This window comes from Corvus hawaiiensis, chromosome 6 (genome assembly GCF_020740725.1).
Source record: "Corvus hawaiiensis isolate bCorHaw1 chromosome 6, bCorHaw1.pri.cur, whole genome shotgun sequence".
In the NCBI taxonomy this organism is placed as follows: domain Eukaryota; kingdom Metazoa; phylum Chordata; class Aves; order Passeriformes; family Corvidae; genus Corvus; species Corvus hawaiiensis.
This window is the reverse complement of record NC_063218.1, coordinates 13,927,722-13,952,782: the sequence shown is the minus strand read 5'-3', so window position 1 is coordinate 13,952,782 and position 25,061 is coordinate 13,927,722. Positions and strand designations below refer to the sequence as shown.

Genomic DNA, 25,061 nt, shown 5'->3' with positions numbered 1-25,061 from the left:
ACAGACACTGTGCTTCATTCATTTACTTTGGCAATTAAAATGTAGTAAGTTATTTCTTATTCATAATGTCTCATATACTACTGACTATTGTTGTATAGATGCTAAATGTAAGGAAATTGTAATATGAGACATTAAGTGATATAAGATCTTACTACAGCATTGCTTCTGCTCATTCTTGGACCAGAAGTGGCTGAAAGGCAGCGATTTTGGGTGCAAATTAAAGAGCATATAGATTAATAATGATCATTGGTAATAATAACAATTTTGAATGGTTAATCCATGCAAAGTAGTTGTATTACTCTTTCTTTTTTATTAAATAATCTTTTATTTGCCTTTTTATGTTGGGGCCTGTGAACAGAATCCCAGATCTTCAGATGCAGTTGATATCTGGACATGTCTACAAATTTTGTTTGGGGGTAATAATTTGTTTGTAAACTGTAAACAGCTACTTGAAAACACGTGCATTTCATATATGCCAGGTTTTGTGTAATCTATACAAATTCTCCATACAGCAGCTATAGCTTTGGTTTCAGCCTTCCAAATCCCTTGTGTCCACACAGGACAAATGGTGCTCAGTTGGGCACCATATGCAGATGCAGCTCTTCATTTCCAGCCCATGCTTGATATTGAGACAATAAAAAGTCAGTGAAGGATTTTGCAACTGCCTCTCAGTGTAGCTGGAGCCTCAGCTGTGTATGTGGCAGTTTTACTTATCCTCCCTTTCTGAGATGGCTCTTGTGCCATTAGCAGTAGTGAGTAAACATGGAAATGATGAAAAGGGCTAGAAATGATTGCAAATGTGGAAACTCTACTGGGTGCTTTTCTGTGAAACTGCCCAGCAGTTTATGTTCATGCTGATGAAAACACACTTTATGCCTGGTAAAGTTTTTCCAGAATGCTTGTCCTAAAAATCTCTACTTATTTTCTTTTTTATTCTCAAATTCTGACTGTTCTCCTTGCAGAACTGTGATGAAAGAAGTACAGGGAACCTCTGCTCTTTTGGTGGAATGTTTAGGGTGGTGTTATATGCAGGAAGTCTGTATATATTCAAACATCTGCCTTACTAAAAAAAAGAAATTAATGTGTTACCTTAGGCTCTCACTCTGTTTCTTATACTAAAGTTTATGTAGAAAGGAGAGGTTTAATTCACATGTGAAATTAATTTGACGGTCCTTCATTAATTCCAACTCAATGTCTGTCAAAACTGCAGTATAACAGCAGTTCAGCATGACTGGCATTAACTGCTCAGAAGAAGCCCTGCACTGGAATAACACGTTGATTGAACTTTGGCATTAAGACACACAACTCAGCAGGATGTGAGAAGAGGGACAACACTGGTCCCTACATGTGCTACTGGTCCAGTTGTTTTCCTCAGTAAAAAAAAATTTCCCAGTTAAAATTTCCTAAAATTTTTGTAAAATTAAAAAGGTAATCCCTAGGAGTTGAGACACATTTGGACTTTATGTAAGCTATTTATTAAATATGGAAAGATATATTGGATAAATTGAACAAACATAAGCTACTGAAATCTTACTACCCAGCTAAAACTTACCAAAAGATACAGAATTCTTAAGTTTAAAGGCAGGTTTTGAAGAACACTGCAGGCCCTGGGAGATCTGTGGATCTCTGAAACCAAGCATACCTTTTCAAGAGTATTTAGTGATTGGAGACCAGCATTTAGAAATGCAAAATACTGTTGTATTGCTAGAGAGAACGAACATTTACAACACCACTGTTAAATGAGCTGTTAAAAACCCTTTATTTGCAGGTAAGACAAACACTTGAAGTACTTAAATTTCATTTTTCTTATGCTTAAAGTTGAGCTTATATTTAAGCACATTTTGCAATCAAGGTGAAGAGCCTGACCACAAGCTCTTTAAAGTCAAGGAAAATTTAAAGTCAAGTCACAGAAAGCCAGAAGAATGGCTACCATATTTTCATGCATATGACACTTACCTCAGGTATTTTGCATCCTCTCAATGTCGTGAGGCTTGAAAATACATTTTCAGATAACCTACACATACATGGAGGCTTCTGGGCATGGGACCTGGAGAAAAGGTCTGTGGATCCATGGTAAACCTCCCTTTGCAACACCCATGTACTTCTGCTGTGGCAGACTCTGTTTTCTTAACAGATAACCTGTGGTTGAGATATGGTACATTAATTAAAGGGGTTTTTGGGACAAAATAAAGAAGGGAGAAGGCATGTGTAGATTTGGAGCAATTTGTTATTTATTTGTGACCGTAGGAGACCTCAGCTGTGTTTTTCACCTCAGCGTGGAAGCATCTTGATCAAAAGCTGAGTGTAACAGAGATAAAGAACTTGCACGACAGATACTTTTTGAAATGGAAGCAAAACATGCAGTATTTGTAGCCTGGCAATGTTGAAAAGAAATATGTAAGATTAAAACAAGCAAGTCCAAGTGTGTTTCTTCAGTAGATAGATATATACATATATACTTAATTTAATGCAGCAGCTTTGGTTGGTCTATTTCTCATTCCCCCCTCCCCCCTTTTTTAAAAGCATATAAATTCCAACCATGTTTTGTGTGAAGGGTCTCAGTGCATACTGACATTGTGAGTGTCAGCTCCAGATCACTTTAATCAGAGAGTGGATATGCATGATAAAACGGATAAGGGACTTTAATCAAAAAATCCGCTGGTCTGGAAACGTGACGCACTCCGCCAAACACACTTCATCCCACTTTTCTTGTGCCACTGCCAAGATTTTTATTTCATGAATATGCATTGGACATGATATTACATTAAAATGTGACATTGTTGTGTAGTGGTAGGGATTTAGAATTAGAATAAATAAATAAATAAATAGACTTCTGTAAAGTTTTTGTAATTGAACATTAGTATCATGTTGTGATTTTACATATATTTATTCACCTACCCCCACCCTTTTCGTTCTCTCCAAATTTATTTTTGAATTGCATATTGCATTCATTCCTTTCTGCTTAATAAGAACAACAACAGTAGCAGAGGGATGCTTTATTTAACTTTTACCTATAAGCATAATGTATAGTGTTCTCACCAAGGAATTCTATTTTTGCATACAAAGTACATGTCTTTGGCTCTGTGGCTGGGGGCATTTTTGCTTCTACAGCCAGAAATTACTCCTTTTCACAGAGCCTACTCCAAAGTCCATTATTCTTTACGCAAAGGCTCCCTCTGAATTTCACAGGATTTGGATCATGTACCTAATAAACTGAGAAATCCTTTCTTCCCCCTAATTTTGCTGTGTTACTTTGTTTCCTGGAAATTGGTGAGGATTATAAAACCAATGTATGGAAATTTGCATCATTAAGTCTGTGCTAGTCTCAATTTTAGATTTGTATATTTTCATGTACTTGGGCCAATCAGCTTTGAGTCAGAACATGTAAGCATTTCTACATCTGTCTCTTTGAAAACCCCCACACCATGATTTCTGAGAACAGATCTCTCAGACAATATACTTTGAAACACACACCCTAGCATGTGGTGAAGCATTCATCAGATTAAAGATGAATGTGTTTGCTGTCGTACAGTTTCTCTGCCACAAATACATGCAGGATGGCACTTGAGCAAAGCAAATTTGTCTAAATGCAATGGTTTGTATCTGACAAAAGTCAGGGCCTGGTCTAAGTGTATACAAAACTGTTAAATTCAGTGAAGCTGTGCAGAATTGCACAAAGCATTTGCCCTTAAATACGCAAATATATGTTACTACTATGACACTGTTGAGTGTCTTTGTGGCATATCTAGGGTGGATAATGGCTAGGTATGAGTCACAGAACTGAGTTTCTTTTCCTTCTTGTCTCCTGATCTAGATCCACTTGGTTAAATGAGAGAGTGATACTGCCTTCCTTTCACTCACCAGTGACTTGAAATCTCTACGTTAAGTAGTGTTGAGCAGTTAGGGAGTTTTTTTCTTAAGCTAGGGGTAAAAGTGGATGTTCTTTAATTTGCTAATCGAGGATTGTTGTATATCAGTTGTTCAGTGAGGACCTCTTCTTGTAATGGATGCTTTCCAAAAGTAATTCTAATTAAAGCCAAACAAACAAAAATTGTAATTACCTGACTAATGATCTGGAGCACCAATATTTCATAACCTGTGTTATTCAAATGTACAGAGGCTGTATAAAGATTGCTTGGTGTGAAAGATTTGTAAGTGATAACCACATTGAGAATGTGGTCTCACTTAGCCTTTTGCTGTGCTTCAAACTTTTGAAAGAGAGAAAAGATTAGTGATTGTTGGCTGAGCTGTTGCTGACAAGGGCAAAAAATATTGAAGATAAAATTCAGAGCTCTTTACTTCTACACCAAAGTTATGGTAATTTCAAATAGAATTTCCTTTATGAGACTCAATTTCACCGGAATTTATACCTTCTGTATGTATGTATCTTCCACTGGTGAAAGCAGAGAAAGCTTGACATTCAGTCCCAGATCCTAATCAGAAAAGGAAATCTGCAACTTAGGAAGTTTTCAAAAATTTTATAGGCACTTAGGCTTAGGTTTTAGTCCCACCATAGAACTCTCTGAGCTGACTGGTGTGTACTAGGGAGTTCCAACATTGGCCATTTCTGTGGAGTTCATTTGATAGTGTTGTGAGGACCAAGAATGATAGCAGTAGGGGGACCTGTTTGTCCACTTATTGTCAGTTTGGGGTGTTTTGTGGAAACAGCTGGACTCAAACCTTATCCTGGTGCTTTCCCTATGCTGACCTTGCAAAATTGCCATGGGCATTGGAGTAAAAACTTTCCCCCCGGATATTACTTTTGTACTTGTGTTGTTCCCTGACACTGGCAAAAGAATTCCTGTGCATCAGCAGAACTTATTGTCCTTCATACCTTATTTAGAGCTGGACAACCAGACTGTTTCTGGAGAGCCTTATGCTTTCATGCTATGATTCTTGAGTGCAGAAGGATTTATTTAAATGAAAGGATTTCCATAGTGTTCTTAAAGCCTCAGAGAGGATCCTGAGACCTTACTGACAGTACTTTTCCACTCACAGTCAATCTAGGATCTTGTAGCTTTTAGTGTCTGTCCTTTTCTCTTTTAAATGATACCTTTCTGAAAACAACTTTTTATAAAATGCACAGCTTTGTATGGTTGTAACCATTAATAGAGGAACTCTGCTCATGGGGCAGTTAGGTTTACTACAGCTGCTATAATTTCTGAGCTCACACTGTTCTTCATTAAAAGTCTAATTCAAACTCTTCTCACTACTTTTGTCCAGCTCCTAGAATCCACTACACTCCCAGATAGCTAAAACACCATGGTTATAACAAGTCAAACCCTATGCATCCTCTAGACTGCCCACCTCATGAATATACCATGTAACAAGGCAGCTGGGGATATGGATGAAGTCCCACCACAGCAGAGCAAGAGGAGTGCAGTTCTGTGCAGATTTCAAAAGGAAAATCACAGTTATGGCACAATCAAATAGTCAAACAGTTCATAGATTAGAAACATCTAGTATAAAGGACAATGACTTCAATGGAACAATACTCATGGTCTCGAATTCCTGTAGATTATGGATATGTACTCATAGAAGAGCTTTTAGTGGCTGATAGAGATATCGGCAAAGACAGACATCAGTCAGAACTGCCTAATGTAGAATGAAACATCCCCAAAGGAAATTACCATTACAAAAACTATTATTTAATATTAAAGGTAATTGTAACACAAGGGCATGACTCATATCCTTGTGTTACAATTAACTTAATATTAAATGATAGTTTTCTGAATGGTAATGAGGGGAAGTTAAACCTGACACTCTGTCCTCAACCCTTGCTACTGTGCCTGACTATTAATATGACTAAGAGGTGTCTGTACAGTCTGTCATTTACTCATGTCACCTGTTAGTCATGATGAAGTGTGGAAGGTAGAATTATAGTACCAGCTTTTACAATTAATTGGAGAATGCTCATTTTGTGGACTGCTATACAGGATAACTGACCTTTACAACCATCAGACTAGAGAGCTGATGCATTATATTGATAATGAGCACTTTAGTATGTTAGACCATGACAGACTTATAAAGATTCACAGCCTTAACTTTCTGTACTTCATGCAATCTTCCTAATATTCTTCCTCAAGAGCTTTTTCTGGTTTCTGCACAGTTCCAGCTGGTATCAAAGATGTGTACATAGAAAAATGCAGACACATTTCATGCCATGATCATGTTTAAAACCTCTTAACATCAGGTTTTCTGTTCTGTAGAGCATGCCTATATAGTTCCCAACACAGAACTGGGGCATTATTTTAGAGGCAACCTTAGCATCACTTCAGCATAACATTTATATTTCTGCATATCTCTATATTGTATTGCTACTGATAATGAATGGACAGTTTTGCTTCCTGCACCCCTGCAGCTGGTTCCTGAATATAATTAACCACTTAAGAGTAAGGTAGAATGTATGACTTAAGAAAAATAATAAGAAAATCATTATATGCTTAGTCAGAATGAATCATTTTGCATGTTAATGGTTACATCATGTCATTCCTTATATCACATCACGACACATGACATAGAACCACTGCATGCAGTTTATTTTAAAAAGTTTAAAATTAAAGATATATACACTCTTTTCTTATCTATTTGTAGCTGTGATTTCAGCCAGAGAACTTGTACTATGAATTCATGTTATTAATTAGCAGGTTTGGATACCTGCAAAAAGCAAATAATTCTGAGATACCAGCACACAGTCCATGAAAACAGATATTTCAGGATGAACTTAGCTCTAATAACTGGGTCTGTGTTTGAAAACAAGTTTAAATCAGGAAATAGACCTGAATATATATCATCTGAATATATATCATCCTGCTCTGTGATGGACCCTGTTGCTGGGGTATAGTACTGCTGATCTAACCTTTCCCTTGGAAAAAAGCATATGGTTTTACCTATAATCATGTTGTAAGCTCTCTAACACAACGCAAAGAGGATTCCACAGGGTAAGAGAAAATCTCGCCAAGAAGTCCAAATTCCACTTAATATCTAGAGGTGAGAAAATCCATGTGACTCCAGTTGCCTTTTACAATGGAAAAGGTGGAAGGGAAGCTGTAAAGCAATAAGGTATCTTTCCCTTTTGCTGTTTGTACTAGCAGATGTAGGTGAAACCCTGCAAGTGCATTTGTTTCCCTGTTGGGTTGGCAGCAAGATCATTTTAACTTGAAGTTACACAGTGCAAGAGAAAAATACTGGTGTGTCAAGCCATGATGTCCCCTGGTTCCCCTGAAGTGCAACACTACCAGAAAATGCCTTATTTTCTCTAACAGGCAAACTCTGCCAGTCCAAACCTGGCATTTTCTAGGAGATGCAGTAGCCCTTTCTCCTGAGCAAATGCTGTTGTTCCATTTGAAGAAGGAGCCTTGCCCTGTTTACAATCCTGCATTGTTTGTAAGGATTGGCTACGCATGGGCACGTGGAACAGAAAAATGCAGGAATGGCATCCTATGCCTGCACAGCCACTGGAGCAGTGATGAGATATATGGCAACAGATCAGGTCAAAACTTCATATTTTTTAAGTCCTTAAATATATATTCAGAGATAGGGAGCTGTCTGTGTGGCAGTTACACAAACTCTAAAAACCCCATAAATACATATTTACATGACAGATTTACATGATTTGCTCTGGAGCTCTTGCACAATTTTCAGGCAAGGTTTTTCATAACCTGCAATATACTGCAGAGAAAGGGTATTTCCACCTCAGACTGGGTTCATCCTTCAAGAAGCTCTGGGTGTTCTAGGTCAAGACACACTCAAGCTTGAACAGCCTTGCTGGGATGTCTGGTAATTTAGAAGCAGCTGCAGAGGAGAAAGAAACTAAGCAGAAGGGCTTTGAGAGCCTGCTTTTAGGAGTCCATAATCTGCCCTCATAAATCTTCCTGGAGATTTTGAAATGGATTGGTTGTGACATTCATGACTTATTTTACTATCTCTAGGCATGCCAGCACTTTCAAGCTGGATGTCAGGAACTCATAGCTTCACCAGTAATGCACCTAGATTGAACTTCTTCTGAGTTAAACCTTAGTATGCTTGTACTATGTACAGGAACTGTGTTAATGTAACATGGGTGAACCCAACAATAGCTCTGCCCAGAAATGAATTAACAATCACAAGTGAAAATTTGTTTTGTTTTGGCATTTAAAGACAGACACTGAAGGAGAATGTTAGTCACCTGTTATACAATTGAGCTGTACAACTAACATCTCTATTATATATTGTACAGAATGAGAAAGGAGCATCACTTATTTATTCCTTCTTTAATCTTTCCTCAAGACTCCAATGGCTTACAGTGGAATCGATGATATATGTAGTAGATACTGCAGAAAGATGTGTTTCTGAGCTGAGGCAGAAGGCAGGTTTCCTCAATGTACGGGTTAGCAGTTACCATGTCTACACATCACTAGGGATAATCATACCAGACCAGAAAAGTACTTCAGGATCTGCTTACCTTTGAGCATGCAGGCGTACTAATTGACTTAACTGAGATTACATACAGGCTTAAAGTTAGTTGTATGGTTTGCTGGATTTGTCATTAATCCCATGGCCTGAAATATGCAGAAGCTTTATAGTGAACTTGAAGGCCACTGAACCAAGCTTCCTTGAAAGGCCTCCTTTTCAACTAGGAAACTGATTTTTGAGGGCTTGTTGGTGTGTTTGTTTATTTGTTTTAAATAAAGGTTCCTAAGGTGCTGGAAACACTGACAAGGAAACGAGCGATGTGCTTTTAACTGGCATTGCCTAACTGCATCCTGAGCCTTTGCCATCTTGTTCAGAGTATCCACCAGCTAGTCCCAGGTTGCTTCTTGAATTTTACTTGGCATCTAACTTAAGCCACATCTTAGTCAATGAAATTATTGAGTGGTTTATTGTGAATGCCATTGTTTCAGAAGCTGAGTCATACACTGTTGCATTTTGATACCAGTTAACATCTTAAAAGAGGGATAACTTGCTGTCAGTATAAGGTTTGCACTTTTATTGCTGAAGCATTATTTCTAATGTCTGGCAAAAAAATAGGGTGGAGACACTTAAAAAATAAATCTTTTCCTTCTTAGACACCATTGTGAAACTAAAAATTATTATTATTATTATTATTATTGATTAAAAACAGCTTCAGGGATTCCACATGCTCAAGTATAATGCCAATTTTTGTGGCATAATCATCACATCCTATTTATCGAGAAGAAACAAGCAAAATTATTCCTCCCATGTTATATATTTCTGAGGATTTTTTACATAGAGTTATTTCTTAATTTTTTACATTGCTATCTCATGTTACATCCATGGACCAAAAAACATCCTGCATTTCACTTTAAAAATAAGAAAGAAAAATGAATGAAACAATGCAATGAAAGTTTTTGTAGTCGTGGAAGTCATGATGGCACTTCTTCAAGAGGAAGTATAAGAAGTTTAGTTTTAACTCAACATTACTTCTACATCCCTTGACACAGTATTATTGTGATCTATTTTATAGCGTTATTCTGAGCTTTTCCTGTCATGCCAATAGTCCACTAGCATTGTATAAAAGCAATGTAATTTGTGGGATCTACACAAATACAAGAGACCCGGGCAATGAGATACCTAAAACTGTGGCCATCCAAAGGACCACAGGACCTCATGTGGTGTTGTGATGGCAGATAATGGCTAACTCACAAATAATTTTTGTTTTGCTTTGGAAATATGAAAGTGCATTGCTCCTATTTATGAATGTCATAGTTTGTTCTGAAAAATAAACGTAAGATCTTTGGTTCTTCATCCTTTACCAGGATGTGCAGCTGGCACCAACACTCAGTCTTGCCTCACTTTAATGATCCACCTCTCAGAACTTACAGGGTCTCTTTTCCTTCCTTTTCAGAATGAGGTCAAAAATCTTAAGAAGCATCCACGGCTTGAAAATCAAGCAAACCTTGATGCACCTCTGCTGTTTGCTTAGGATAAATTCTGTAGCAATATAAATGGAACAATGAACATACCTTGTGTCCTATAGAAATCATGCTGCTTTTTAGGTCCACAACATTGAGGAAATTGCAGTCTATCATTTGGTATCTTAGAGCAGGGAAAACTTACCTGGAATGTATTAATTTTGTAGATTGTTTTAAAACAAAACATGTTCCTTCATTTTCCCTTTCCTTCTTTTCTTGTTTTCCCTTTCCTTCTTTTCATGCTAATATAACTCATAGGTTCATCCAGCTGTGGAGAGTCTTGCAGATAATTTACTCTTAATTGTGAAGGTATAATCAGATCTATTGCTTGAAGTATGCTAGATGTACTTAGCTATTTTTTTGTTTCAATAGTGGAAAGAAGAGGCCTGTGTATTTTCTGTTTGGTAGATGTGATAGAAAACCCAGTGTGCAAGAGACTGTGGGGAGTTTCTCAATTGATACTGCATTGAAAGTGATACTGAACAAGCTTCATCTTTTGAGTTTTATAGCACTGTCTTGCAGTATTATGTAGAGAATCAAAAAATATAGCCCAACATGTTAAAAAGTCATAGTACTTAGGGGTCCTGTTTTCATTTCTAGTAGTCTGACACACAGACAATATCTCAGTAATGGTATTCTGATTTATCTGCTATGTAGTAATGTTCTTCTTGCTGGTATTCCAATTTATTCAAGTTGGGTTTTTTTGCATTCCACCTGTTGATATCCAAACAATTGGGGCAGTGCCAAAGCAAGTCCTGGTACATGTGCAGTCTGCTACTTCATTTATATTATTCACTGAGCTTTACTAAAAAGAAAATTAAAATACTGCCTAGCTGCAAACTATGAGTTTCTCTTTATTTTAGAACAATGCTTATCATGGCAATTTGAGAAACATCAAATATATTCAAGCCAACAAGACTGTGATGCAGATTCTGTGTATCTCTAGGTTTAAGTCAGTCAGTCTGAGATTTCCCATTTTTAGCTAAATAATAACAACCCACCACCTCTTCTCCATGTCATTTGCACATTTGGTCAATGAGATAGAGTATCTGAGGGTGTTCTTCTTGCCATCTCTTCTGTATGTCTCGTGGGAGGTTCTCTGGGTACCAGTACTGGTCAGTGAGCAGGTCCAGGTGGTTACCTTTCCAGCTCCCTACAAGTTCGACACTGTAAATGCTGGTGTAATTATAAAAAAACCCTGTGGATGACCTTTCTGACCCCTGAGAAATTTTGTTTGCATTTGATATTTAGTCATTTGTAACAGCACCAGTGCAAACTCAGCATGGAGGTGGGGAAAAATATATTTAAGCAGATCTTGTCTCTTTGAAGCCAACAGTATCTGTTTGGTTTTGCTTGTTCACCACTCCTTGTAGTTCATGGGAGTGCAGCTATCTCACAGAGTTTACACTGAGGGGAAGTCATGAACATTTCATCAACACAGAGAAGCTCTGATTGAATGAATACTTAAGGATGGGTTTTTATTGAGTTTTGTCTGAAAGAAGATAAGGATATATATATATATAGTAAAATATCCAGCCTTCAACCCTAGTGCCACTCTGCCCCTTCCGGATGTGCTCCTGAGTGTAATTTCATTAAGGCATATAGACATGCTGGAGCTTGACCCTTAACCTGATGCCATCCTGTGTGTCTCTAATGTAACACCAGCGCATAAAGCAGGACTCCAGGCTAATCCAGGGCTCCAACAAGGGCAGCCACATCAAGAGTGAAGCCATGGGAGCCTTAGGGGTGTGTGCTGAGGGTCTTGAGCCACTCATTGCCTTTGCCTGCTCATTCCTCCCACCCATGTGACAAGGAGAGGGGTTGCATAAACTCCTGCAGTGCTGGCAACTAGAGCAATATGTATCTGTCTTCCGGCTTGTGAGCAGAAGGATTCCCCATGAAGCCAAATGAGCCTGTGTGATCTTTGATGCCTGCTGGTGTGAGCATTACAAAGACCTTGAAGTTATAGCACCACCCCAGGCAGCAAATATAGAAACATTCGTGACCATCACTCTCACAAGGGGCAGGTGGAAGGGATGGTTTGTCCTCCTGTTTTACCACAGAAAGCTTCTCCTCTTAGCTAGATTGCTCATTTATAACTGGGGTTGGAAAGTGCAAGCCAAAATGAAATCTGCATTAAAAGAATTTTGTGGGCTGTACAAATCATAAGGGTAACTACTTCACAACATACTGTCCACTGAGGCATATATTTAAAAGGTTAGATAAAATATCTCCTAGCCATTTTTTCCAGTTCTTTTCTTTTTATAGTCCACTGCAAAACAACAATAGATAAAAAGACTGTATATAATGCATGTATATTTTGTTGAGTTTTTTTACCTTTCCCAAAGGAGTCTCTGTGCTTCCCACACTAATTGTAGGTTTTTCTGAAAATGCAGCATGAATCATTTATAAATAAAGAGACTTTAAAATCCCTAAAAGACTCCCTGAGGTATTCAGTATTTCAGCATAAAATAACTGTTAAATGGAGTTATTCTGAATTAGCTTTTACTGGAAAGTGGTGAAAATAAAGTTTTCTTTTCACTGTGAATGTGCAATAATTCTTTTACACAGCTACCCAGGGTAATTGACAAGTGATTTTCATAATTCAGGTTTTAGCAAAGAAATCATCTGAAGTGGCTAACATTAAATGAACGGAGCTGCTATTAAAATATAGCTTTCAAGAGAAACTGCATGAGATGTCAGATCCAGGGGCTCTGTGTTGAGACCTTAAAAAATAATTCAGGCTATAAAGTAAAAACACATACATTCAAGCTCCACAATAAATTCATACATACACCTTCCTCACACATGCATACAAACACATAAAATAATAAAGAAGCATTTTTCATCTTTCTCTTAAAATCCTGTGATTATTTTAGCACACAGATAACCTTAGAAAGTCAAGGCACTCAGAAAAGGTAACTGATTTGCATGACTCCTTTGGACTCCGTAACCTTGACTGTCCATACCCACTGTACAATCAGAGGTCACATTTGATCTCTGCGTGTAAAATTATGCAGAGGAAGCTTCTTCAACACTTTGTAGTTGATTGACAAATTGGTCTGTCACTCAAATACTCCTTCAACTTATCGTGAACAGTAAAGAAAATTATCTGTTCTGTGCATATGTGAGAAAAAGCCTGTTCATTAACCTCTAGTCTGCTGAAGCTGTGGAACATATAATGCTTAGAGGAATATGTACTATATAAGAAAAGTATGCAAAAAGATACAGGTGTGTATATATATATGTTCACGTGTATATATTTGTGTGTATAACATATAAAAATGGGTGTCTATAATAGAGCGGACTGTATGACATATATTTCATATGAATATGTATATATTACACCAGTTTCCACAGAAAATTTAGGCATGCTTTTTCATGAATTTTGTACACACATGGTAGCTACAGACAGGCAGACACCTCTGAGATGATTCCTACAAATATTTGTTAGAGCAGGCTTCATTATCTAAGATGCCTGTGACAATTATCCCTCAGATATTCTGCCTACACTGTAGCTCTCAGATGCTGGGTTATTTACAAACATTACTGTATCACAGTGTAAGGATTTAAAAGCAACTGACAGTAAAAGTAGGGCCTAATTCACTTCAAGTGTTAAGCAGAGGCAACTCAGACAGATTAAGTGGAGCTATACCTGTTTATCTCAGCAGCAAATTTAGTTTTACATGCCATGGAATACTCATCTGGCATCCAGTTGCTTCGGCTTGGGGAAATATTTGCAAGTCATGTATATGTATATGTTTTTTTTGCTAACTACTGCTCAGTGTACTTTTATTTATCTGTCTGATCTAGGTGAGAAAAATTAATTTCTCTAGGCATTTGTCTCTAAATTCTCTATGTGTAGCTGAACCTCAACTAACGACATCCAGATAGAAATCTGAAGCTAGATGATGATGACACTTCTGTGCCTTGACAGACCTTTTTTCCCCGCCATAAGCCCTGTGTACATACCAGAGAGCAGTCCTGATGCAAACTCTCCTAACTTAAACTTTGTGAAAGTCCTGACCACAGCCCTGACTTGCGGGCTTCTGACTCACCTCTGACCGTGAGGAAACATGCCAGGTAAAACCTGGAAAGACTGTGTCTCTGCCCTCTTGACAAGATCAGAGAGGTTTTGAGTAAGGTATTTGCTTGAAACCTAGGTTGTTAAGTGACACAAACTTAAAAAAATCCCACAAACATAAACCTCCACAATTGGTGTTAACATAATTTTTTTCCAAGAAAAACTTTTCCTTCTACTATTTAGTAATTTTTCTTTGCTAGTGGCTGACTAGCTTGAAGTCTTTGAAACACTGAGCTTTCTATAAAATCCAAATAATTCTCTGTAAATCAAAGTACTTGGCATGCTTGCTGCAAAGCCTGAAGCTTTTTTTTTTTTAAGGTAATCTCTAGAAAGTAGTTTGTACTCATGTTTTCACAGTGATTAAATATGCAAAGTAATTTTCATGATTATCACCCCGTTCTGAACCAAATCAGATGCGGCTATGCTTCTCTTTGTACAAAGCCAGTTATTGGATCAGATTCCAAAACAAATCCCCTGAATTTGGCGGATCATCATTTTAAAAGGGGGCTTGTTAAGGTAATGATTAAATTAAACCACCCCTTTAAGAATATTTAGATCTGGTCCGCCAAGCGGAACGGTCTAATGGTTTTTAAATTAGAAGCTGCGAATGTTAGTGAATTTCTTTTGTGGGTCAAGTGGGTATTAACAAATGCTAAGACTGTTCTCTCTTTTGTCATCACCTTGAAATCTGCAAAGAAGAGCGAAGAGTGGGAAAGACACAAGGAGAGAAGCACTGTTGGTATTTTAATATCAGTGCTTTTAAACCAAGGGCAGCCTCAGATTTACAAGGTTGGATAGGAGAAGGTATGAGATGATGTTGCTAGTAATCTCTTTATACCTTGCTCTTGAGAAGGAGACTGAAGCTCGAATCTTCAAGGAGGTGGAGAACCCAAGTGCATTCAATTCTGGCAGTCTCAAGCTATTGCAGAGGTGTAATAGCTTGCTAACCACAGAAGCGTGGATAACAACCCCTACCTGTTGCTTCCAGATTTCTTAACCCTGTCAATTTTAAATGTGCTTTTTAGCCTCAGATGGTGCTGGGAATTTGTGGCTGGGAGAGACAGTTGTTTCCTTGTGTGGAGAGGATGGCTGGATCCTTTCCAAAGCTAGAGACTTCAGTTTCTCTTTTGGTACCCCAGGCAAACTGTTTGTCACTAGTACTTTACATCCCTCAGTCCTACCTAATACTGGAGTTCTGTGAATATTGGATTTATGGGGCATAACAATCTCCCTGGTGGGAGGAAATCCACATTAAAATATAAATCTGTCAAGTTAGGTCAAGTCACAGCTAACAAAATACCAATGCTGATATTCTGTGCTTAGTCCCTGCTTCTTTTCAGTCATACATAGGTTTCTGAAAATGGCACCACTTGGACCAAATTTTTCCTATACTGAAATGGTTTAAAAGAGAAAAGTTGGTTAGGGGCAGAGGTGAAATTTGAGTTTCTTTCAGAAAAGTGGGGAGAGAAATAGTTTTCTGTGTATTCACACAAAGGCCTTGTGACTCTTTTCTTTATGAATAGCTTTCTAAGCAAGGGTAGTGGTAGAAAGCTACAGAAAAAGACTGTAACTGGTGAGGTGCGCTTCTGTAGGTGAAAAAGTCAGTTTTCAGTTGACTGAATTATGACCCTTTAGGAATTGTATGCTTTGGACAGTTTGTGTAGGGCTTTTTGCTAAGCTTGTAAAACGCACACTCAGGGAGAGACATGCTCTGTGCTTGTGTGTGTATTGAGGGAGGGAGAGAGGGCAGAATAAGTTTGCTGTGAAATGAATGATTTTCTGACCTGAAAAAGTGGTTAGGGAAAGTGGCTTACTGAGCTGAGTCCTGGGCTTATTCTCTGCAAAGCAAGTAAGCAAAGCGATCAGGCCAAGACTGATTGGTATGAAGTAGGATTTACAGAGAGAAACACCACTCCAATTAATCCAACAGACTGCCTTCATTTTATTACCTGCATCCATCGTACCCCACTTGGAATGCTGCATCCAGGTCTGGGGCTCTCAACACAAGAAAAATGTGGACCTGTTGGCATGAGTCCAGAGGAAAGCCACTGAGTTGATCAGAGGGCTGGAGCAGTTCTGCTGTGAAAACGGGCTGAGAGTTGGGGTTGTTCAACCTGGAGAGGAGAAGTGTCAGGGTCCCTTCCCCCTGCCATGTGGTCCTGGGAGAGGGGCCCGGGGGGGAGACACAGGGTTTCCTGAGCCCCTGGTCAGCCTCGTTCCCCATTGGTTGTTTTGTGTTCCCTTGTGTGGGCAAGGACCCTCGGGTCCTGTGATTGCCGCAGTTGCTCAGCAGATCCTCAGCCATGCGGCTGGAGAAATAAACATCTCTGAAACATATATCAAGAACTGGTCCATATATATTTCTTTTCCACGGGCCTCGTTGTCTGATCCACGTGTTGCAGTATCCCCGCTGCAACAAATGGTAGAGAATTGCGAGCAGAGCGATCCCCGATCCCTAAGGACAGTGACTGATTTGTGAGTAAACTCTGGATTTCTCTTCTTGTTTTTGTTTGGCTATTCCATCTCTAAACTATGGAGGAACCATGGAAAGACTCTCAGCTCTCAGAGCCGCATATGGACAATTATCTTAAACTTGAAAAGATCCTTGAACAATGATTTGTAAATTCTGGCTTAATTCAAGCTCAAAAGGAACTGAAACACTTCCTGGCATGGTTGTTTAAGCACTTTTTCTATGTTTCTTGGGATTTGATTCTTACCAAAGACTTTTGGAAGACCGTTTGGACACAGTTAATTTCTGAGTCAAAATATATGCCGATGGAAGAATATTTTTGTGAATATTATTTAATTACCGAGACTGTTGAACAATGTCAGCTGTGTCCTTGCAACGTTAAAACTGCTTCAGGGACCATGCGACCCAGGCCACGTGGACCGAGCCCTCTCTGAGCAGCAGCAAGGTAGTTCCTGCACGCGGGCAGTGCGACGCGAGCTGCAGTCTCGGCAGCAGAGCCAGGTGTGGCGGGAGCCCGCCCAGCCCCGTGCAGCGCGTGGTGGAGCGAGCCTCGTGAGAGGAGTGGCGCACGGGCGGCGGCTGGCGGTGGTGGAGTGGAGCTGCACCCAGCCGAAGCACGTACTGGAGCAGGGCATGGGGGGGTCGTTGCTTGGGGGCCCGGCTGAGACATGGGTGCAGCCCCAAGCAGTGGCAGCGCAGCTGAGAGCAGAGGTGGTGGCGGCACATGGGGAGCTGAGCGGCGCAGCCCGGCCCGTGCGGCCCTGAATGGGACCCCAGGAAGAGCGCGTAGGCACGAGCAGCCCTGGCGGCCCCGGCAGCACTGACAACCCTGGCAGTTCCAACGTGAGCGAAAACGAAAGAGAAAGCAAAAACGCAGCGAGACAGAAAACAGCAACCACTTGGAAAAAGGAAAAAATCACTGTAGCTAAGGTTTTAGGAATAGTAAAATGGTATAATGTTAAACAAAATTATGATTTCATAACAAGATGCGACAACCAAGAAGACATGTTCGTTCATAGAACTGCTATTAAAAAGAATAACCCTGAAAAATACATCCCAAGCTTAGGAGATGGAGAAGTAGTAGAGTTCAAAATTGTGCAAGGTAGAAAAGGGTTACAAGCAGCAGAGGTTACTGGGCCTGATGATGTTTTCGTGAAAGGCAGTATATATGCTAAAAATTGTAGTCATGTTAGACAATATCTCCATTATAAGCCCCCCCTACAGTCTCCCTTTCCTAATCCCACCTTTCCCTTTTACCCTATATCCTATTACCCCCAGTGTATTCCCAATCCATTTTTTCACCCATGGTTTCCCTCACAAAACCATGCCTTTGCCAATTGTTTCCCCAAAAATCCCTTTCCAATGCTGAGTGGGGGATGAAGAGAGGGAGGGAAGAAATTAACTATTGTTGTTTAGAGTTCCAACATGTACAAATGGAAGAAACCCTCTGCTGCCTCAGTTTCCCCACAAAGCATGCCCAGAGAGTCCTGTCTCCCTTCTGTCAGCCTTAAGATGTTCCAGAGAATCTGTTTGAGCATTTAAAGACTCAGGAGGGTGACTTGTTTTGTTTTGAAACTGTCCTTGTTATCTCATGTTTATCCAGTTGTTTTCAATGTTAAGTTCTAAATCTCTTTTTGTTAAAAATAAACGGCTGAAATGTTGTGGCCCTCCCCCCCCGCCATGGGGTCCTGGGAGAGGGGCCCTGAGGGGAGACACGAGGTTTCCCTGCCCCTGCTCAGCCTCGTTCCCATTGGTTGGTTTGTGTTCCCCTGCGCGGGCAAGGACCCTCGGGTCCCGTGATTGCCTCAGTTCCTCGGCAGAGCCCCGGCCATGCGGCTGAAGAAATAAACATCTCTGAAACATCTATCAAGAATCAGTCCATATCTATTTCTTTTCCACGGGCCTCATTGATTGATATACGTATTGCAGTATCCCCACTGTAACAGAGAAGGCTCTGATGAGACCTTACAGCATCTTCCAGTACCTAAAGGGGGCTGCTAGAGGGCTGGAGAGACACTTTTTACAAGGGCATGTAGTGAAAATAGGACAAGGGGGAATGGCCTTAATGTAAAGGAGGGTAGGTTTAGATTCAATATTAAGATGAAATTCTTTACTTTGAGGGTGGCGAGGCAGTTGGAACAGGTTGCCCATAGAGGTTGTGAACATCTCATCCCTGAAAGTGTTCAAGGCCAGGGATGGGGCTCTGAGTAACCTGGTCCAGTGGAAGGTTCCCTGGCCACAGCAGTGGGATTGGAACTAGATGATCTTTCAGATCCCTTCCAAACCATTCTATGATTCTACTCTGTAAATTTATCTGTTAACGGAGGATCATAATCCTGTGACAATATTTTAATACACTGAAATCTTCTATTCTAAAAATTCCAGTAAAATGCTGATAGGAAGTTTGTAACTATGACAGAAATAATTAGGGGAATGTTACGATTTAACAGCTGAGAATAAAAACAAAACCACCCTAGAAACCCAGCTGAAAAAATACAACAAACATTATTCAGCCTTGTTAAACAACCTTAAATCTGCTCCTTGCATATAGACATGACAATACTTGTGGTCAGTTCTAAATAACCTTCCATATCCTATGCGGTCTTTTGCACTAAAGCAAACAAAGATTCAGATTCTAATTTGCATTTAAGTTGTATAATAGATATTAAGCCTTTGGTTCACGTTGCCACATGTAATTATTTTGGTCAAGAAACCATTACAGTGCAAAATACTAAATGGAAACGAATGTTAATAATAATTTCACATATTTTTTTCTTTTCTGAAGCAGAGAACTTCTTTCTCTCTCACTAAAAAGCCTTTTGACTTTTCATAAATATGATTTTGACTCAGGAAGAATATTTCTAAAAATAATAGAAAGGGTGGAATGGGTTGTACTCAAGCCATCATGCTGTATAGTCTAATCTGACACCACAGTGACCAATTTGTAGTGAAAATCCTTCACAAGAAGTCCTAATTCATAATTAATGCAAATTCTTAGCAGGTTTTTTGTTCTTTCTTTAAAAGCACAGGACACTGATTATTTTAAATCTGTTTGGACTGTTCCCTTATTGCAAACTATATTTTCCCTAAAATAAAAGTGTTAACAAAGTTATCTCCCCAAGTTTTTGGTGAATAAAACCCTGAAGCACTTCTGCTTTGTACATCATCAGGGCCTGGTTAGTTTGAAAGAGAACCTGCAGTGAAGTTCATTTGCAGATAACAGTTTTTCCCAGTCTGGGCCCACCTTGATCCCCTCTTCTATGTAACTTTCAGTTTATTGTAGAGACTATCTGTGAGAAATCACTAAGCTCGGGCCCTCATTCCTGCCTTCACCAAAGGAAAGGTGCGATTGAATCTTGGATTTTGGCTGGGGCTGACAGTTTAAAATTAACTCATGTGTTGGTCCCTATTTTCTAAGGGCAGACAAGACACTGTATTTCTGGGAAATGGGCTGCATGTTCTGTCAGGCAAAACACAGTATTTCAACAGCACAACTTTAGAAGTTCATACAAGTATTATCTCAGTTTCCAACAAAAGAAAATGAGACTGAACAAAGCATATTAGTCTAAAAGAACTTCTTCTTCTCTCCAGTGTTTAGGCCTTAAACCAGAGAATCACCCTTTCTGGAAGTGGACACTGTAAAGTGAAGTTATGCTTCAGAATGCCTTTCGGATCCTGCCGTTTCGGATATGTTGCTGTTGCTTCAGGGCAGTCATGGACAAAGGTATCCCACTTGTTCCCAAAACTGCAGACACAGAATGAGTAGCCACAATTATTTGCTGGCTGAAATCACTAGCATGAAGATGGAAAGCAGGTTGAGAGTCTGTTCTAAATTCACAAATGATGTCTCTTAAACAGGTCTCCATAAAAAATATAAAATTTCATGATAGCACAAAGAAGTAAAATGGATATAAACTCCAAGCAAGAATTTTTGTTTTATTCTATGTTTCAAACATTTGTTTGAGGTTTGAATGTGAATATTTTCCGATCACCAGTATTTCAACTGGCATCAAGCTTTTTCTGCTGAGCTAGAAGGTCAAAGCTCTGCTTTTGGGTTATCTGCAGAGGGGATCTTGACTGCATATTGTGCCCTTGATCCCTGCATAAACCAGCTGTTGATGTCAGTCTGAGTTTCATGTGCAGATTAGAGCTGCGTAAGCTCTTCACAACAAAATCTGAAGTTATGCAAAAGCCTCTAGTAGTTTGCAGTTTGAATGTGGAAATAAGTCCAGAAGAGGTTTATGTAGAATTTGACTCACTAGCAAACTTTTGAGTGAAAATTCAAAACTTTTTCTCTAGACTAAAAGGATTATTATTATTTTTTAATGCTTAATGCCATGGTTTTGTCCCCTGGTTTTATATGCTTTCATGGAAGGCACATGGATTAAACAAAACAAGCAGTGAGAAGCAATGCCTATACTTTTGAACATCACCAACAAATCCTAATGCAAAGTTTGAACCCCAAAAACTGGAAGATTACAAGATGGAGGAATGACATAAACCAAATGATCAATTTGAGTTCTGGATTGCAAACATTCTCCACTCATATTACAACTGACTGGAGTCAGATTTTTTTTTCTGTCCTGGTCAGGCACTATTCAGAGCAGAACTTGAGGAGTATAAAGTGTATATATTATAAGTTGACAGCTGATCTAAGAACTGAAACCAGTAGGAGTTGCAGTGCTGAATGAAAGTCATAAACCTGAAGGCACAGATCTTTTGTGGCAGATGAGAAAAGGAGATTCTCTCCTAAATATTTGTGAAGTAGGGATGTCTTTTGTACAACATTTTTTGTGACTCTTGAGCAGTGTAAATTTTACCTAAAGGGACGAATTCCCAGTGTCTCTGGGTGAGTTCTTTGAGCAGGGAAATCAACTACACACTGGGGGCTTCTATCAGAAGAGTTGCTCTTTCTCAAATAATGTCACTTAATTAAAAACTTTAAAGATATATTTACCTTCTGAGTATTTTGGACCAAACCACTACACCTTCTCAGACAGAAATGGATGCCTTTAGAACAGTTCTAGTCTATTAGTAAATAATGTACACATGAAAAGATTTGTAAGTACATATTTAACCAAAGCAGTCATTCTGGTCTCTTAGATAATTAATATGCATTGGAGAACTTGCCATTAAAGACTTCTTCCTCTCTTCTTTTTACTTTAAAAAGTGAGGAAGTTAAATGCAAAAAATATAATATTAAAAAAAAAAAATCAACCCACTGAATAATGATAGGCTTGGGACATAAGCCATAAAAAACAGGACACCAAAACTTCATTAAAACTTAAGGCTGGAGAACTTGTTCTGTGAAGCTGATTTTCTTTTTTCTTCTTCTTCTCTTTAGCAGCTAGAATTAAAGGACAAAGTGTCAGCTTAATTTTAAATTTCCTGGCTTTGGTCCATTTGTGTTACAGCCTTAATCAGGAAGAAATAGTTCTGCTAAGGGTCATATTATTTTTGGCCCATGGAGGAATGTTCAAGGTGGACTAAAGGGCAAAGCTTTAGGTAGGATGTTACCAGAAATGAGATAGGGACCACATCTGTCCCCTCAGAAACATTATTGGCATAGGGGTGCTGCCACTGCATGGAGCCAGGACTCTTCTAGGAGCCAGGGCTGTTCTATGAGCTGCTTGGACTCCTCTGGAGCAACTTGTCTTTCTGTTTGCCGCTAGCCAACTCCTCTCATTTTAGCCCAAAACCTCTGCCTTGCTTTAATTATTTGTGAGTCACCATTTTCTGAGGCTGTGAGCATCTGAAGGTAAGACTTTTTGCTCTTAGAGACCCAAAGGAGCTCTGATCCTAAATGGCACTTTCCAGTTACTGCACAAATGAACATTTAGTGACCGTGCTTTGTGATGGACGTGGGGTTTGGAAGCTTGGCATGTTATTTGGAAGAGGTGTTTCTCAAATGTTTCACCTGAAACAGAAATATTTTTGTTATATTAAAGAAGAGGCAAAACAGATAATAGAGTAAAAGGATATTTGGTTTGAGTTATAAATATGAGCATACATACTTTTCTGACTTGGATCACATCTATCCAGTTTATTGAGTAAATTGTGGAGAGATTTACAACAACGTAAATTCCTTGAAACCAAGTAGAGGTTTATAAAATCTGTAAGATTCTTAAGTGATTTAATGTTTGATAAAAAAGAGCAAACAATTCACAAATGTCTTCCCACCACAGTGCAGGTTTGAAAACCCTTTGAAATCAATGCACAGGATCCCATTGATTTCATCAGATTTTGCATCATGCTCTAACTAAATCATAAGATGCAATCAGAATTTACTCTATATCCTAAAAAAGAGATGCCTTTTTTATTTCCCTGGGCACAGAACAATAATATAATTTTGCTCTGTTATGCTACTGAGTGATACACATGTTGAAAGATGAATTCTGATCTCTTAAAGTAGCATTAAGCCAGGGTGTCTTTCACATTTCCATACTGATATGTGAGGAAGCACTTTTTGCTTCATGTGAAATGTTAGCATAATGGCACTGAAATTTAGAATGAATATAATTCCTGCTGTACCAAGGCCCTTATGAAAACAAGGCTGTTTATCTTGTGAGGCTGTCCTAGCAAACCAAGGCTTAAAAATGAGAAATAAATGCTCTTCAGTTTTACAAGAGTGTTGTGCCTCTGAGCTTCGCATTTTTTCTAAACCTCAGGATAGTGTAAGAAGAACCAGTAATAGGGAGGCAAGCTTCCATAGCTTTCATATCAGAGAGGGAATGACCACAGCTCTGTAATAAAGGGCAAGGACATTCATTTGACTTGTTGGTTTACTTTATTATAGGGATGTCATTCATGTTTCTATAATTAAACTTGTTTCAGCGCCTCCATTATAAACTTTTTTTTTTCCCTTGCTGAAGCAAATGCTGGCACGCTCCATCTGTTTCAGTGTCCTGGAGTGCCTTGTTTTTATGTTGTTTCTTGTTTTTTTTTCTTGGGGGGTGGTTGATTGTTGGTTTTTTTTTCCCTCCTTCATTTTGGAAAGGTTTAGTCTTCATTCTAAGAATGAAACTTGTATAAATTTCATGCCTCTCTCATATCTGTGTCTCTGGAGGTATCATCATACATCATTCTCATTCTTGTAACAGAAAATGTGCATTTTAAATGGGTCCTGGACTTAGAATTAGAAAACTAATCTTATATTTTTAGTTCTGCAAGATATTGTCTTGCTGTACTTCTGCACTGATGAGCTCAGCAGGTGATTCTTCAGCAAATTCTTTCTGTGTCTTGATACTATGACTCATGAGCTCTGGTGGTACTTGTTGGGGGGACTGAAGTCACCAATGTCATAGAGAAGAAAGCTGAAGGGTTATTGCGCCTATTTTGCAAATACCATAGTTCCCAGTCTGTGTGTGTCCTTAAAACAGAGGCAATAGCTAAAGAACAGATATTTTGCATGGTAAGGATGGTAGGCAGGTGGGAAAAATAACCTCTTTGATACTTGCCATAAATCACCAGAGCTTATCAGGCTCATCAGTGCCCTCAGTATCCCAGCTGTAAATTACAGTTTTGTATGTCTCTTTTTGTCTGTTTTCCCTGCCTAGGTATCTTTTCAGTTTAAGGTAGGAACTGCAAGTATGTGCACATGTGTGTGAATGAGTAGAGAGGGGTTATCTTTAGCTTCCTTGTATTTCTTACCAAGGTAAAACACAACTGTCAAGCTTGGAGAGACTCACTCGTCCCATGAGTAGTTTACCTGATCCACAAATGTTTAGTTTGGAAGTCTGGCCCTAAAGCCTTTCAGGTATGTAAATCCAATTCTTAACTGCATAAGCACTTTTGAGGTACTTGCTCCATGCTTGAAAATTAGTCTTTAGACCACACCAATATATTTTCTTGGTGTCAGTCCCCTTTTCAGGGTTGATTCCCTCATGTACAGGTGCAGACAGGCACTCCATGTGCATTGGGAAGGATTGATACACCAATGGTGAGAATTCAGGTGTGTGCACCCACTTGAGGGCCACATCCAGGAATCACTTTGTGATGTTACACTACTGTGTTCAGTATTTGCATTCAACACTTTTAAAATGAGAGAAGAATAAGGGATGAGAAATGCAGAGGCTAATGTTTCAGTTGTGTGGTCCCCACAATTTTACTATTCAAACATCTTTAAAAAAAGAAGTTTCCTACTCAGACTCATCCTAATGTGCCATTTTATTATAAAACCAGAATCCTTTTGAGATTTTTTTTCTTGCATTCAATGGTTTGGAACACTGACAATATAAAGAGTTCCTGTTTAGATAATACTTTGTGGCAAACTAGAATAGATATTTCAGCCAGAAAAGTGATTGCAACTTCTGCTGCATTAAAAAAAAAAACAAACAAAAAAGAAAATGAACCTTTCATATACCAGTTGTCATGTTTCAAAGATTTTTTGTGTTACTGTGTTTAGATGCAATTAAGACTCCAGATTATTTTACTTGTACTGAGTAAACACAGTTCCACTGCCAGTCTAGGTTAGTTTTCTCTCTAGCTTGTTTTTCACTATTTCATTGGATGATTTTTTTTATAGATTTCTCTCTTCAATAAAAGTCCTTGCTTTCACTAATATAACATTAATTTGTGATTGATCTGTTCTGAG

General features: G+C 38.9%; 1 long non-coding RNA gene across 2 annotated transcripts in view; it reads left to right on the top strand.

Moving 5' to 3' along the window:
• The window catches only part of LOC125328160, a 54,194-nt gene extending 29,982 nt beyond the window's left edge, over positions 1 to 24,212 (top strand). For both annotated transcript variants that reach the window (XR_007204565.1, XR_007204564.1), the window contains 2 exons: positions 20,060 to 20,192; positions 24,123 to 24,212. This is a non-coding gene — a long non-coding RNA (uncharacterized LOC125328160). The remainder of the gene's footprint in view (positions 1 to 20,059; positions 20,193 to 24,122) is intronic.
• The last annotated feature ends 849 nt before the right edge of the window (positions 24,213 to 25,061 follow it).